Source organism: Lactuca sativa, chromosome 9 (assembly GCF_002870075.4).
Source record: "Lactuca sativa cultivar Salinas chromosome 9, Lsat_Salinas_v11, whole genome shotgun sequence".
Classification (NCBI taxonomy): Eukaryota; Viridiplantae; Streptophyta; class Magnoliopsida; order Asterales; family Asteraceae; genus Lactuca; species Lactuca sativa.
Window position 1 is genome coordinate 34767251 of NC_056631.2, and position 6778 is coordinate 34774028.

The window sequence follows — 6778 nt, forward strand, 5'->3', positions numbered from 1 at the left end:
TTTTGACTTTGTAAAAGATTATAAAATTTATATATTTGTTTTAACTTATTTACAAGATTATTTTAGTAACTATAAATTATATAGCAATCTGTTATCATTAACACTTTGAGTCTTATAATTTAAAATTGATATGGGTTTGTCGATTTTTACAAAACACATAGCAACGCTATAATTAAACTTCACATGTATCTCGTGGATAAATATGGACTTATAGTTTTAAGTTATTACAAATTATTAAAATAATAAACAGATTTATATACGAATTTCTCATATTATTGAAAAAAATCTTTAAAATGTATAAAAACAATCAACTTTTATAAACTTTATTTTTTTATGTAGTTTGTAGACTTTAAAAAATAAATATTAGTTTTTTTTTTCTTACAGATCTATAAATATGATTCAAGATTATAGACCTTTTAGACTTTAAAAAGAACAACCGAACACTAAAAAGTCGTTTGATAGTTGATTGAGTTAAGACGTGATTAATTAAGAGTAACACCTAAATGTAACCGATAAAAAGTATTTCAAAAAGAGTCACAACCAAACCAAAATCTTCTAAACATGATTTCAGAGGATATGAATGTGAATTTTGAGACTCAACCAAACCCAATTAAAAAGACGCATCAAAATACTTTGATGTGCTGTATTAGCCCAACTTAGTGAGCCCTGTATAGCCGGCCCATTGTACGTATGTATATACTATATAGTCTCGTGTACGGTATTGGAAATCAGACGTTCGCCTGGTAATTTCGTTGAGCTTTTGCCGCCCCTCCACGCGCCACCTCAACCTTTTTTTACTGGAGTAATCTCGCCGCTCTGAAACTCTTCTGGACCAGCGTCAAAGCCTGCACAGGTAAGGTTCAATCCTTTCTTATGTATATATTTTTTATGCTTTGTGTTTTCGAATTAGGGTTTCTTTTTTTTTTCTTGATTGCCACTGTTAACATTTGGGGTATTTGGTATTTAATTTAAGGTTTCCCTTTCTTTTTATAATCCCAATTCTAATCACTGTCAAATTAAGACAAAATGTAAATTTGATAAGAATTGGAAATAACAAAGAAGAGCGGATCTATTATTCCATCGATTTCACCATGCATAAAGATCTTAAAGATATACTACAGACTTTTGACATTTAGGTGAATTTCAAATGCAAAACTTGTTACTTCTAATTAAGAGTTGAATGATGATAAGTAATGCATTTATTTTTTATTCTTGTAAACAAAACCAGATTGTTGGTTTTAAAACTAAACCAAATAACCCGATTCAATTACCATAGTTTAGAAAATCCTGATTTCCCAATTACCCTAATCTCCCCACTTTCATACTCAACAGGCACCTTTACAAATGGCGATTCAGCACGAGATCGCTAGGCAGAATCAGACCAAGATCCTTGATACAGCGCCATTCATTGTGCTTCTACTGATCGCAGCACACGTCCTTGCATTGGTACGATTCTAATTTTCCTCAATCAATTATCGCATTTGGATCTTCAATTGCTTCTCTTTTCTTCTAATTTTTTTTTCGTAATTTTGTTAAAAGGTTTATGGGATCTACAAATTGGCTACATCGAAACTGCCTCAAAGAAGAGTCGAGCCCTTGAAGAAAAGAAGTTAGTAATGTAACATCGGTATTTGATTTTTGGTAAACAATTGTTCAATTTTTCTTTAATCGGTCGATGGCAATGAGTCCTTAGAAAAATGGATGCCTGATGTTTAGTGGATTTCTTGTAATTCAGTTTTGGCATAATTACCTCCTTCTAATAGATTTTTTCCCCATTCATCATCAAAAAAACACATCGTTCTTGGATAACGCATTTCAATTTAGTAAAGTTTCTTGTTAGATTTATTGGTAGGGGAAGGATTACCCAGGTGGCGTTAACATGACGTCCACATGGCTTTCTCCTAATCCCTTTCCTCAAAAATATCCCCATCAACCCGCCAAAATCTTCACAAATTGCCCTAAAATTGTTCAATCTCAATTGGAAACTGATAAGCCCTAACCCTAAATTCCATTTTCCTCTTATATCTGTACGATGTCGGTAGAGCGAGGTTATTATGGGTAGAAAATGCTAATATGTTTTTGTTGTGACTGGGGTTGTGTTGTTGAGATGATTTGCTGATCATAAAGAACGAAAGCGAGTGGCTAAAAATCATGTTGAAGTTAAGTAAGTAAGCGGATGTGAATTCAACTCGGACGAGATATTGATGATATCCTTCTCCTAAAAACTTAAGATTGTGATTCACTACACACTTGTTTATTACTACAGACTAAATAAGTCGACGAACAACAATGAAGCTCTAATACTAGATCATCACTTTCGAAAAGAAAAGAAAAAGATCTAATACTAGATCAAGTTGATATATTTATTAATTTAATATGTATTTATTGCGATAGAAAATATAATCTTTTTAAACAAAAACTTTATAAAAGATTGTAAATTTTATATATTTGTTTACAAGGGTATTTTAGTAATGTAAATTGTATAGCAAATTGTGATCTTAAATTCTTTGACACTTTGGTACCCCTTAAAATTTAGAGACAATGATATAAAAACCTTTAAGTTCAATAGAAATACAAATTTATCTTTTTGTAGACTTACGTGCATTAATATTGAACACTTTCAACCTTTTTTTTTCTTTAATTTTTTCTTTTTTTGCAAATTTACCCGTTAAAATCTAACAATTCTGCAAAATGTAAGGGTTTTAACGAATAAAAAACTAAACTTAAAGCTTTTTATTTTTTTTAGAAACGGCAAATGATTTAGTGGAAGACTACTCGTAAATTTTCAACAAGCACCTCGAGTTCAAGCTCCTTTATAAAGCAAACTCAGCTCACATAAGGATTCTAAGGAAAATCTCCCCACATGTGGCACTTACAGAGGTATTACAGAATTTGAACTCCCGACCTTCCGCCCCACATAGGTATTAAACCCGGTGCATCAACTCAACTAAGTTGGACTTCATGTGCAAACTTAAGGCTTTTGTGATCCAGAAAGAAAAAGAAAGAAAAAAGATAAAATTGAACATTTCTTCCAAACGTAAAGGATTTAATAAACCGGAAATATACAAAAACATAGATTTTATTATTATTTTTTATTTATTTATTTTTTTTTTTTGCAAACATCCAGTATTATTAAACCTAAAATCAACAAAAAAAATTCATACATTTCTGTCAAATTTAAAGGTGTAACATCACAAAATTTTCAACAAATTTAAACTTTTCAAAACAACTCATTTATTAACAAAAGTGTTTACAAAAACATTGTCTCCAAAACATGATTTAAAATCAGAGTCACCCAAGATCCATTCCGTTGTAAAACCAAAGCTTTATACGGTCACGTCTTCGTTTTGCCACGAATCATTTGAAAAACCTGAAACCATAAACAAACTGTAACCACGAAACTTAGTGAGTTCCCCCAAAGTACCAACACACAAACAAATATCATATACAAATAACAGCATCTATTGGGTCCACAGCTAAAAGACTGGATTACACCTACAGTATAAGTCTGGCTTGCCTATCCGTAACATCCATAAAATTCTTTAAAATTTTAAACTTTTCAAACATTCCAAAACCATCCATTGTTTACAAATCGTTTTCAAAATAGTTGAACATCAGAGAAATCCCAGAAATCATAACATAAATATGAGGAGGTGCACGATCAAGCCTTTGTTTTCCCGCGATCATCCAATGTACCTGAAACAAAATCCACAATTGTAATCCCAAAGCTTAGTGAGTCTTCCCTAAAATACCACCACATAAACATAACCAATAACAACATGCATAATGAGTCTTCATCCTGACTGGACCGCCTTGTAGGGCCTTCAGCCTATCTGGACCACTCCCGAGCCTTCAGCATGAATGGACCGCCTCATAGGGCCTACAACCTATCCGGACCGCTCGTCGGGCCTTCGGCATGACTGGATCGCCTCATAGGGCCTACAGTCTATCCAGACCGCCCACGGTATCTTGGCCTTCACCACGAAGCAGGACCGTCTTAACCCCACCACACACAAACCATGTCGACATATACATAAAAATTAAACATATAACCATCCAGCAGACAAACAGGCAGATCTTACAGATCACTAAGCATAGCATCATCCTATCTACCAGGATACAGATCTAACAAATTACAACAGCATAGCAACATCCTATCTACCAGAATACAAATTTTAAATAGATCCCAACAAATTTGTTTATTAAGTCCATGAACACTGCGGGTGCATTGGTTAGACCGAAGGGCAAACCCTGTTTATTAAGTCCATAAACATTGTGGGTGCATTGGTTAGACCGAAGGGCATCACTACAAATTCGTAGTGACCATAACGCGTTCGAAATGCCGTTTTGAGAACATCCTTTTCCTGGACTCGTAATTGGTGGCATCATAAAATACTCTTACATTATTTTAAATTTTATGTTTGGTTCTCGATTTTATGAGGTTGGTAAGTTTTTAGATTTGTTGCCCACTACGACTATTACCAAGCGTATGCTAGTCACCTCTCGAATAAATATAGTTGATCAGGCTATTTTCATTCCAAACCTGATAACATACTTTCAGGCATACTCGTAGTGCTCAACGCATCTTTAATACTTTTGTTTTGTTTTTATTACGACACTGTACTAGTATGTATGTATGCATGTATACTTTTTATATTAAAATATTATTATATTTTAAAAAGTATAACTCTTGATCAGAGTGTTTTAGTCTCATTGTATTTATAGTTGTATATCATATGGTTCGATATACTTAGTTCACTATAAGCAATGCTCTGATACCAATCTGTCACACCCCCAAACCTGAACGGCGGAAACATTTGGGGGATATAGGACGTGATGTAGAGTATCACAACAATGCATAATAGTAAACAAAGTACAACAACCATGCATTGATAAAATATAAGTTTGTACATATGTGTTCAAATCATTGTATATTGACACCATAATATATAAACAAAAGTTTAAAAGACATGAGTCTATAATACTCCGTCTTCTCAAAAGCTCGTGGTTGTACCTGTTTTACCGGTTTCCTGAGAATATAAGTTATTTGAGAAAAAGTATCAACATTTAAGTTGGTGACTTCATAAGCATTTGTATGAAAATATATGTCATTCAATGATATGAAATCACTTTTGTTTCCAGAAAATCCGATATTTTCTATAAAACTGAGTTGTAAGTTATTTGATTGTAAGTAATCGTATCTATACCAGAAAAGCATATATTCTCCATAAAACTAAATTGTAGTCTTTTATATATATATATATATATATATATATATATATATATATATATATATATATATATATATATATATATATATATATATATATATATATATATATATATATATATATATTCCAAGACTGAAAACTATAAGTATAAATGTTATACTTAATTTTGTAACATGTAGTTTTATTTGAAAAATAAAACCATTTGTTGTGCCGAGTAATTACATAAAATAAATATAATATTAATTTCACGTAAAAGTAATATATTTCCGTTTATCATGTGAGTTTTCATAACCATGTTAACCAATGAATTGTCTGCCACGACGTTCTTCAAGCGTCGTTATGTTTGATATTTGTCACCCATAACTTGTCGGTCATGTTGTAGCTAACAGCAAGGGTGCGGGGTCATCAATCCTATATAGATCTATACACAAGTATCACACTCTTCGGGAGGAGACTCTGGTTATAAAACAAGACTTCCATGTACACTTTGGGTAGGTACAATGAAAACGAATGACTCACAAATTTCCAACGAGATACATGTTTTATTATTTGAAAATATTCATGCATGAAACTGTTACCCAATTCATCATGTTTATAATATAAAAATAATCGTATTTTTATATATTCGTTTCTTTGCCCTGAAAGGGGTAAAATAATGAGACTGTAACCCAAACTATATCTATTATAGTTTATAATATATGTTACATTTGAACCGATGACCATTGTATCATAAGATGTTCTGTATGCATATGTTTTCATATAATAGTTATATAAACTATAAGAAAACATAAACAATGGTTGGTATTTTAACACAAGTATCCTGGTATTTTACTTGTATCCCCCCCCCCCCCCGCCCTACCTCTTTTAAAACATGGAAGAAGCTATAAAAAATGTAGGGGTATGAACTCACCTTAAGTTTGATTGTAGGTAGAATCTAGCTAGAAACTGACAGTGGTTAGCGATCGTCGGCTCGAGAATGGCTCGAATTCAGCAACACGAGAGAGTGTGAGTATATTTTTGGTGTAACAAGACCAGGAGGACGGACTTTCTATTTATAGTTTGATCAAGTCAAGTCCACATCGTGGGCTTAAGGTCCACGTCATGGAGCTGATGTCACCTCGTAGATTTACCATCTGCGTTCTAGCTTCAAAAGGTGTCTGGATGACATTTCCACGTCGTGGCATTTATGTCCACGTCGTGGGAACTTAACACATCACTCCCGTAAACGTAGCACGTGTTTTTCTAGCCTCGATTAGTGTTCTTGACTAGTTCCACGTTGTGGGCCTTATTTCCATGTCGTGGAGCATGGCTGATTAGGGTTTCTGTCACGTGTCATGCTCTTATACTGCTACATCTTCGGAAAGTTATAACTTTTGCATATGAGCTCCGTTTTTTACGTTCTTTATATCCACACGTAGGTGGAGACGCACTCTACAACTTTCTTTTATATCACTAAGGCTAAAAAGTAATTTATCTTAAACTCACTTTTTACGATTCCCGATGTCGTGCCGGTTTTGTCGCGAAACTTCAACATGTCATAACTTCTT

The 6778-nt window shown here is 33.2% G+C and overlaps 1 long non-coding RNA gene across 1 annotated transcript; it reads left to right on the forward strand.

The window, feature by feature from the left end:
• Window positions 1-939: 939 nt before the first annotated feature.
• Window positions 940-1762, forward strand: LOC128128435 (uncharacterized). The gene is made up of 2 exons (XR_008226362.1): window positions 940-1446; window positions 1540-1762. It is a non-coding gene; the product is annotated as an uncharacterized LOC128128435 (long non-coding RNA).
• Window positions 1763-6778: the final 5016 nt, after the last annotated feature.